This window comes from Olea europaea, chromosome 22, assembly GCF_002742605.1.
Source record: "Olea europaea var. sylvestris chromosome 22, O_europaea_v1, whole genome shotgun sequence".
In the NCBI taxonomy this organism is placed as follows: domain Eukaryota; kingdom Viridiplantae; phylum Streptophyta; class Magnoliopsida; order Lamiales; family Oleaceae; genus Olea; species Olea europaea.
The window spans coordinates 1,710,441-1,721,484 of NC_036258.1; the positions used below are offsets into that span (position 1 = coordinate 1,710,441).

Genomic DNA, 11,044 nt, shown 5'->3' on the forward strand with positions numbered 1-11,044 from the left:
GTGACATTACTCTGTTGGACAGTTTAAATTTCAAATAGTTTTCCAGCCCAATTGACACTTGACAACAATGCAAGTGTCAAACTACGTGTCAAAAATTAGTGTACAAATAGCAATGTTCAATCGATAAGGACCTTGCTACATGTACACTATGGTGTACTTACACTTTGTCACGTGATGTTACCCTGTTGGACAATTTAAATTTCAAACAATTTTCCCATCCAATTGACACCAGAAAATAATGCAAGGGTCAAACAACTTGTCAAAAATCAGTGTACAAATAGTAAAGTTCAATCGGTATGAACCTTGCTAGTTGTACACTATGGTGTACACTTTATTTTACGCTTTACCACGTGACATTACCCTATTGGACAGTTTAGATTTCAAACAGTTCTCCCGTTCAATTGACACTTGACAATAATGCAATTGTCAAACAAAGTGTCAAAAATAAGCGTACAAATAGCAAAGTTCAATTGGTAACGACCTTGCTACATGTACATTATGGTGTACACTTTAGTTTACACTTTGTCACGTGACATTACCCAGTTAGACAGTATAAATTTCTAACAGTTTTCCATCCAAGTGACACTTGACAACAATGAAATTGTCAAACAACGTGTAAAAAATCAGTGTACAAATACCAAAGTTTAATCGGTAAGAACCTTGTTTCATGTACACTATGGAGTACACTCTAGTTTACAGTTTTCCACGTGACATTACCCAGTTGGACAGTTTAAATTTAAAACAATTTTTCCTTCCAATTGACACTTGACAGCAATGCAAGCGTCAAACAACGCGTCAAAAATTAGTGTACAAATAGCAATGTTCAATCGGTAAGAACCTTGCTACATGTACACTGATAAGTGTGTTTTTGCACACTTATTTAGATCACAAACATGACTTAATTACGAATAAAATTATTGAATTATGACTTAATTTCATTACATTTGTAAATTGTAGGTAACATCGATGAACATGGTGAAATACATGAGAAAAGACACGAAAAAGGACTAAAATGACACAAAGTGAAAGTTCAAGGACCAACGTGTAATTATCCAAAAGTTGACCCGATGAACAAATCAAGAAAATTGAGTTTGCCAAATACAAATTGATGACATTTTGGGATGATGGAATGTGAAGAATGAAGAAAAAAATGCAAAGAAGTGGAAGATTCAAGTAAAAGGACCAATTTGCAGGAAATGAAAGATTAATTCTACCATACAGTCGCAAGGTAGAAATGTTGTGCGGCCGCACTAAGTTATGCAGGGAATTCAATTGGAAAAAGAGAATAACCATGTGGTCGCACGGATTAAAACCATGCGGTCGCATGGTACATTTTCAGCGCGACTTTTTCTTTCCTTACACGATTTAAATACCTATGGTAACCTAATTTTCCATGGGATATAAATATCAAAAGCATTCTAGAGATGCCCAGAACATAGTTAGAGGCTGAAAAACAACTCTTGGAGAGGATTTGAGCGTAAGAATGAAGATTGGCACGAAGACCTTCAAGATTTATCCAAGTTTTATAACCCGGTGATGTCTTTTATACAAAACATGATGTATTTTGTTATTTTAATCATGCTAGGAGATCGATGAACCTGATTTGAATTTTAATATTCTAGTTTTGCAATTTGATGTTAAGACACAATTTTTATTATGTTGAATGATTTATATGTATTTAATGTTTCCGCAATTAAGGGCTCGTAATTGTGTGAATTTAAGTGATTTATTCTTGCATTCGAGAGAATTGGAATAGATTTGACATAATATAAATCATTCTAGGGTCCGATAGTAGATAGAAATATACCGTTATGCTCTACGTGAATCTTTAAATGTTCATAAAATCGCATGCATTTTTACAAATGTTCTTGTCATAGAAATATAGACTGATGGTATGTAGAGATAGGTTTGATACATCTCGAGAGAGAGTATTGGATAGACTCAGGAACATTGATGTAATACCCCGAACTTCACGTTCTACATTTGGCCAATATGATTCATGCATTCCATGCTAATTACATTGTCATTTGTATCAATTTCCTGATTTCCTTCTCTTAAAACGATGCATTTGATCATCAAGGCTTTAAAATCTTTACATGGTGATAACCTTCGACTCTTCGATCTAGGTGGTGAATTTTATATTGAGCTATGATAGAAAGTTAGATTAACTAAATGTTGGAGATTGGCTTGGTAAGTAATGTAATATTTGAAAGGCCGAAAATTTGTATCAACGAAGGTTCAAGCTTTCCATTCGGCTAATCGAGGTCACCTTAAACCCTAGATAGGTAATTCACATATTTGGGACATGAGGGATGAAGTGACATTATCACAACGTAATAATATATGTCTCATATGACATTATAAATATTGAGGTGCGAATTGTTGAAATCGGTTGAGAATCGGGTAAGAAATTAAATGAACAGTTGAGGAATTAGATCTATAAAATACTTTGGGATCTTAATGCAAGTGAAATAGATTGTAAGCACATCAAAATAAACCAATGACACTTGATTTATACCTGCAAGGATAGATGTAAAATCAGAATTTAATCAAAGGAGACAACACCTACTTAACATGTGACGACTTGCCACTTTAACCTCTAATTCCTTCAACCTTAAGCCTCCAACACGTCCTATAAGTCCTTAGAACTTTACATAAGATATTTATAACTCTTCTAAGTCACATATGGCTCCATGTGGTGCAAGGAAGAAGTCAAAGTTGGCTGCAAGAAGCCACCTCCTACTTGGACAGCTCATGCTAGGGGACTTTTCACTTTAATATATAATTGCTTCAATCTTAAGGCATAAATTTCGTGTCTAATCCCCCAGGACTTAATTAGGATGAATATATATCTTAAATATCATAAATGGACGCAAAACTAATGGTAGAAAAGTCAAGTATTGCAGCCAAGATGACAGCTCCTGCTTAGTGACTCACCTTGATTGCTTGAGGTGGCTGCAGCCCATGATATTCTTAATCCTTAAGTAATATGCACGACTTCAACCATTTAAAGACCACTCATTTACCTCCTAGATAATACATTAACTCCCTTAACTCGTCCCTAAGTGATTCCAAGTGAAAAGAGGGTGAAACAGTCAAAGAGAAACAGAAACAAGAAGCTGGAATTTCTGAACAGCCTTGTTACTCCACAGTTTTGAGGTTTTTTCTATTATTTCTTAAGGGGTTTATGATTTCTTAAACATCTGAACTTGTTTGTGATTAATTTGGAGTGTCGTTAATGATGTTAGGATGCCTAAATAGGGGTAATTAATTGCAAGAATTTGAAAGAAAGTAATATGGACAGAGATGAGGAATTGCTGGATTGAGTGATTTATACCTTGATTTTGGGATGATACTTAGTGTTTAACTTATATATATCAATATGAACGTTTTTATATGTAAGTAGGGAGTGTAGAAATGATTTTAATGGCCTATAATTCTGTTGGTATCATAATAATAAAATGGAAACCGAAAACAGTCAAAGGGAAAAACTGCCTGATTTTGTGTAGTGGAAAATGGACTGTTTTTGAAGCTCCAAACACTTGATTTGTCACAACTTTATGATCTGATTATATTCAAATATATGTTATAGGTGTGTAGTAAAAGTTTGGGAGCCGTTAAATGTAGGTAAGGACATGAAAAAGAATTTGAAAAATGAGTCGGTGATGGAAACCTAGAAAACAGATTCTGTCCATTTGGGTATTTAATGTGATTTCAACATTTAGATGTCCCCTAATGAACTCTTGGGCCTAGAAAATATATCCTAAGGAATACTAGGTTGTTGAAAACAATTGGATGATGTTGACGTTCATAATTGGACTCGAGAAATAGTGAGACTTATGAGATTAGTTTGTAATGCCATCGGTAACTTGAAATAATGATTTTGTCTAAATTGTTTTGGCGTGAATGGACGTATTTTGGGATTGTGTGTGCTAAGATTATTAAATGGAGGATTTTATTTAATATTAGATGATAATACAGGCGACTTTTCGACGTTGAGTGAAAAAGGGAATTGATACACACTCCATAGGAGCTTACACACATAAAGGCGAAAGGTAAGTGAAAATCCATTTGCAACTACGATGCAAGAACCTAGTATATGTGACATAGTAATGTTGAAATATCTACATAACTTTGATAAGAGGCTTATAGCACATCATATGGTGGTTACGATCATTGAGTATGAGGTTACTAACCTATTGACACCGATTTTTATTAAATACGTCATTTATGAGTATTTTCATATGCATGCACGACATGTAACATGGTTGAAAATCATGCATGCAAAATATGATTTCAAAGTGAGTTTCATTATAAATGTTTTATTGACCACTACTAGGGCACCAAGGCATGTGAGGCATGCTTATGTGAAATGTTTGGCATTGCGGGTGTTACTTCCTGGGTGATCGCAAAGGTAGATAGGGGATGGGCCTTTGGTGATCACGGGAGGGCGGACCACTCGACTGTGCCCTTGTGATATTATGATTACTGGCGCTGATGGGTGGGAGACTTCTTGGGTGATCATAGGGGTAGTCAGGGGATGGGCCTCTAGTGGTCACGAGAGGATGGTCCACTTGTCGGTGTCGATTTCATACTGGCCATTTGATTATTGATATTGATATTATGCAGAGCTCTATCCGGTGCATAGTAGGTGGGTCAAGGGCCCAATGAAACGAAAGATTTCAAGTGAAATGATTTCTAGTCGACTTTGACGAATATTGAAATATGATACTTTTTATTGTGATATTTAAAGTAAATGGCATGGTGTCATATGTCGTTATTACTCATGTTCAGGACATGCATGATTTTGCTTACTAAGCATTGGCTTATGTAGTTCTTGCATTGTAGGTGAACATGGAACTACATAGAGAGCATGGCTAGCTATGGAGCTCCTACAGGATTTCAGAGTTCGATGTACATGGATGATGACCTGTAGGGTTATTTAGTAGGCTGCCATCTCTAGGGTTATATTTTGGAATCCTATATAATGTACTTTTGAAATGGTCTGTAGACATGTTTATAAGCTCTGAATATATATGTTGGATTATGGCGATATGATTTTGGGTTTCGATATATTATATGATCGTGTCACAGGTGATTAGAAGTTAACAAACTTGAAACAAAAAAATATATGTAAAATTCTATGTCTAGGTTGTGTATAGATATCAATATTAATTTGGGGGTGTGACATGATTCGTCAAAATTGAAATGTGTTGTCATATTGTGAAACTAGGGTTTAAAGTGATAATTGCATGGGAATTCGTGATCCTAGCGTATTTCATTCCTAATAATTATCACAAGTGCGTTCTCAACTTTTAGATTTCATTCTTGAGTTTTAATTTATTGTTTTGCATATTAATTTCAATTTAATCATAAAAAAATTTGCATAATTGAGGTTCAATTAGGTCTACATTCACTTTGGTAATTTAGTTTTGGTTAAGGCTAAGGTAGGTAAAATTTGAACTAATTAATCTCTGTTGGACGATATTCGGACTCATTGAATCCACTTTATTACTTGTTAATAGCCCTACAATCCATGCACATTCGCCATGTTCCATCCTTTTTTGGTACAAGCAAAATCGGTACCGCACAAGGACTCATGCTTTCCCTCACGTATCCTTTGCTCATCAACTCCTCCACTTGCCTTTGAAGGTCCTTAGTCTCCTCGGGATTACTTCGATAAGCCGGTCGATTCGGAATGACAGCTCTGGGTATGGAGTCAATTTGATGTTCAATGCCTTGAATAGGAGGCAATCCACTTGCTGCATCCTCTGAAAATACATCGTCGAATTCCTGTAACAAAGACTTAGCCAAACTAGGGAGGGGTGGGTTAGTTTCCTCAAAATTGAGGAGTGATTCCTTATAAACGAACAAGATCATCTCTTTTCTCTCAACTACCACCCTCTTCAAATCACTCTCTTTTGCAAAGAAATTCGCTCGTGTTTTCTCTCTTCTCTCGGGGCACTCTCTTTCTTTTCTCTCTTGTGATTGCTCTCTCTTTTTCTCTCTAATGGCTATCTCAATATTTTCTCTCTTTTTCTCCAACTCACTATTTGCTCTCATTTTTTCTAACTCCTTTGCTCTTCTCTCTTCCTCACTTCTCAATTTTAATTGGTCTTCATAGACTTGCGTCTGTCTTAATGGCACAAAAGTAATGGTCCTTCCATCCTTAATGAAACTATATCGATCTTTGTACCCATCATGCATAGCCTTCCTATCGTATTGCCATGGTCGCCCCAATAAAATATGTCCCGCTTGCATTGGCACCACATCACATACTAACTCATCCTTATAACTCCCAACTGACAAATTAATTAGCACTCTTCGATTCACCCTCACCTCACCACTCTCATTCAACCATTGCAATTTATAAGATCTCGGGTGTTTCAACAATGTTAAACCAAACTTTTCTACAAGAGATACGCTAGCTACATTAGTGCAACTACTACCATCAATTATAACACTACATACCGTATAGTTGACATGGCATCGAGTGTGGAAAATGTTCTCCCTTTGCAACTCCAAGTCATCCGCTTTGATGTGAGTAGTGAGAGCTCGCCTTGTGACTAGTAGATCCCCAACCGGCCCTTCAACTTTTTCTTCTTCATTAACACCATCCTACGCCGGCATGTCATCAAACTCACTATCACTATCACTCGCAATCTCTCCATTATCTCGCAACACCATCGCCCGTTTGTTTGGGCATTGAGAAGTAATATGCCCCATTCCCAACCACCTAAAACATTTGATGTCCCGATTGTGCGACGGCTGTGCCTCCGATTTTGATATTGGTTTGCTAGCGTTTTCATCCTTGCCCTTTTGCCAATCATTTTTACCTCTAGGTGCAGCCCCATTTTTGTTGTTGTTATCCCACTTCGATTTCCATGTTGGATTAGGAGTCGAAGTGCCTAACGGTTGCCTAGACGTCCCCTTCCTCTTCAATTGCCTCTCGAACTTCATTGCCACATGTAACATGTCCTCGATTTCCACATAGTGTTGCAACTCTACAACATTTGCAATATCCCAATTTAACCCATTCAAGAACTGTGCCATGGTAGCTTCCCGATCTTCCTCCACATTAGCCCGAATCATAAGAATTTTCATCTCCTTGTGATAATCCTCTACACTTTTCGATCCTTGGTACAAACCTTGCAATTTTTGATGGATTTCCCTATAATAGTGACTCGGAACAAACCTCCTTCTCATCAACATCTTCAACTCATCCCAAGTGCTAATTGGCCTTTCCCGACCCCTACGTCGTGGTGTAAGTACTTGATCCTACCAAGCTATCGCGTAATCCACAAATTCAAGCACCGCCAATTTTACCTTTTTCTCCTCCGAACCATTGCAAGTGCATGGTTCATTAACAAGTAATAAAGTGGATTCAATGAGTCCGAATATTGTCCCATAGAGATTGATTAGTTCAAATTTTACCTACCTTAGCCTTAACCAAAACTAAATTACCAAAATGAATGTAGACCTAATTGAACCTCAATTATACAAATTTTTTTTATGATTAAATTGAAATTAATATGCAAAACAATAAATTAAAACTCAAGAATGAAATCTAAAAGTTGAGAACGCACTTGTGATAATTATTAGGAATGAAATACGTTAGGATCACGAATTTCCATGCAATTATCACTTTAAACCCTAGTTTCACAATATGACAACACATTTCAATTTTGATGAATCAATGTTCCTAAGTCTATCCAATACTCTCTCTCGAGATGTATCAAACCTATCTCTACATACCACCGGTCTATATTTCTATGACAAGAGAATATGTAAAAATACATGCGATTTTATGAACATTTAAAGATTCACATAGAGCATAGCGGTATATTTCTATCCACTATCGGACCCTACGATGATTTATATTATGTCAAATCTATTCCAATTCTCTCGAATGCAAGAATAAATCACTTAAATTCATACAATTACGAGTCCTTAATTGCGAAAACATTAATTGCATATAAATCATTCAACATAATAAAAATTGTGTCTTAATGTCAAATTGCAAAACTAGAATATTAAAATTCAAATCACATGGTTCATCGATCTCCTAGCATAATAAAAATCTAGCCTAGCATGATTAAAATAACAAAATACATCATGTTTCGTATAAAAGACATCACAGGGTTATAAAACTTGAATAAATCTTGAAGTTCTTCGTGCCAATCTTTGTTCTTGCGCTAAAATCCTCTCCAAGAGTTGTTTTTCAGCCTCCAACTATGTTCTGCGTGTCTCTAAAATGTTTTTGATATTTATATCCCTTGGAAAATTAGGATACCATAGATGTTTAAATCGTGTAAGGAAAGAAAAAGTCGTGCAAAATGTACCATGCGACCGCATGGTTTTAATCCGTGTGGCCGCATGGTTATTCTCTTTTTCCAGTTGAATTCCCTGCATAACTTCGTGCGGTCGCACGACATTTCTACCATGCGACCACATGGTAGAATTAATCTTTCATTTCCTGCAAATTGGTCCTTTTACTTGAATCTTCCACTTCTTTTCATCTTTTCTTCATTCTTCACATTCCATCATCCCAAAATATCATCAATTTGTATTTGGCAAATTCAATTTTCTTGATTTGTTCATCGGGTCAAATTTCGGGTAATTGCACCTTGGTCCTTGAACTTTCACTTTGTGTCATTTTAGTCCTTTTTTGCATCTTTTCTTATGTATTTCACCATGTTCATCGGTGTTACCTACAATTCACAAATGTAATGAAGTTAAGTCACAATTCAATCATTTTATTCGTAATTAAGTCATGTTTGTGACCTAAATAAGTGTGCAAAAACACACTTATCAAACTCTCCAAACTTGAACTATTGTTTGTCCTCAAATAAGATAGTGACTAAATTCTGAACAAACATGGCTTAATACCCTGCTACGGCTAAGGATTGGACTAAGTGTTTGATTTGATGAAGATATATCAGTGCAAAAATTACATCAACCTTCGCCTGTTAAATGCGTACTTGACGTGTGTGTGTGAGTTCATGCCAACATATTAGATTCATGATGGGTTTGAGTCCCGACCCCGAGTGGTCAATTCTATCCTTACTCGCTCGAGAGATACACAACCCCCCAAACTTATGTTTCTTTTTAACTCAATTATCCCAGGGTTGTGTTTCAAAACTAGGAATTCACATAGTTGTAGTCCTCACCCTCTCGTAGTTTGGATTAATCTCACTATCACAAGTTTACATTTCAATAAGTGAAGGCTCTCCTAAGTTTGATCGCTTCGACTCTCAAGATTAAACTAGGTTAATTGCCTTGTTTCAAATGTATAGTTTCTTTAACCAAATGTCCAAGGGCTTTTCTTCATGTTATCGTTTCTCTTTCTCTAATTTTTCTGATATTATTTTTATTTATTTTTTATTTTTTTCAGTTTCATCTTCTCATTTGCTTTCTATATAACCCATGTAACGAATTTTAGGCCGGTGACTCCCAAACCAGTTGGCTTTAGGGGACCAGGTTTTAAACCCTTGCAAGCTTATTCACTCAGTTATAAAGGCTCGATCAGATGACTTTCAATTAACCTCTTTCCCTCTTGCTTTCTATATGACCCTTTTAGCGAGCTTTAGGCCGGTGACCCTCAAGCCAGTCGACTTTAGGGTACCAGATTTTGAAATATCCTTACAGGCTTACTTGCTCGAGTCATAAAGTCATGAAAAGAAGTGTATTGTTTTCACAAATTTATTTTATGCCCTTATTGTTCTAGACATTGAGTTTCCAAAACTAACCCCCAATTTAAGATTTTCACCTAATTTTCACCTCACTGGTCTAGGCAATCCACATAATAGAATGAATAAAATGCAAAAAATAAAAAAAAATAAAATAATTTTTTTATTTTTTTATTTTTTTTAAGCACACATACGGATGAACACAGATAATACATATATTTAGTTAAAATTATGTCACTTCCCCAAACTTCGTTACTACATTGTCCTCAATGCAAAATTAACAAAAGATTAAAGACAGAATTTTAACTAAGTATCTGTATTATCTGTGTTCTTCGGTGAGGACCTTGCTACATGTAAACCATGGTGTACTTTCCCTTTGCCACGTGACATCTCCTTGGGGGACAGATTAAATCTCAAATTGTTTTCCATCCAATTGATACTTGAGAATAATGCAAGTGTCAAACAACGTGTCAAAAATTAGTGTACAAATAGCAATGTTCAATCCGTAAGAACCTTGCTACATGTACACTATGGTTTACACTTTAGTTTACACTTTGCCACGAGATATTACCCCGTTGGACAATTTAAATTTCAAATAGTTTTCCCTTCCAATTGACCCTTGACAACAACACAAGTGTCAAACAACGTGTCAAAAATTTGTGGACAAATAGCAATGTTCAATCAGTGAGGATCATGCTACATGTAAACCATGTTGTACTTTCCCTTTGCCACGTGACATCTCCCTTTGGGATAGATTAAATTTCAAATAGTTTTCCATCCAATTGACACTTGAGAATAATGCAAGTGTCAAACGATGTGTCAAAAATTAGTGTACAAATAGAGATGTTCAATCAGCAAGAACCTTGATACATGTACACTATGGTTTATACTTTAGTTTACACTTTGCCACATGATATTACCCTGTTGGACAATTTAAATTTCAAATAGTTTTCCATTACAATTGACCCTTCGCAGCAATGCAAGTGTCAAACAACGTATAAAAAATTTGTGGACAGATAGCAATGTTTAATCGGTAAGGACCTTGCTACATGTAAACTATGGTGAACTTTCCCATTGCCATGTGACATCTCCCTATTGGACCAATTAAATTTCAAATAGTTTTCCATCCAATGGACACTTGAGAATAATGAAAGTGTCAAAAACCATGTCAAAAATCAGTGTACAAATAGCAATGTTCAATCAGTAAGGACTTTGCGACATGTACATGATGATGTACTTACACTTTGTCACGTGACGTTACCTTGTTGGAAAATTTAAATTTCAAACAGTTTTCCCATCCAATTGACACCTGACAACAATGCAAGGGTCAAACAACATGTCAAAAATCAGTATAC

General features: G+C 35.9%; 1 long non-coding RNA gene across 1 annotated transcript; it reads left to right on the top strand.

Moving 5' to 3' along the window:
• The first annotated feature begins 3,118 nt into the window (after positions 1-3,118).
• LOC111371201 lies at positions 3,119-4,888 on the top strand. The gene is made up of 3 exons (XR_002698535.1): positions 3,119-3,159; positions 3,982-4,055; positions 4,849-4,888. It is a non-coding gene; the product is annotated as an uncharacterized LOC111371201 (long non-coding RNA).
• The last annotated feature ends 6,156 nt before the right edge of the window (positions 4,889-11,044 follow it).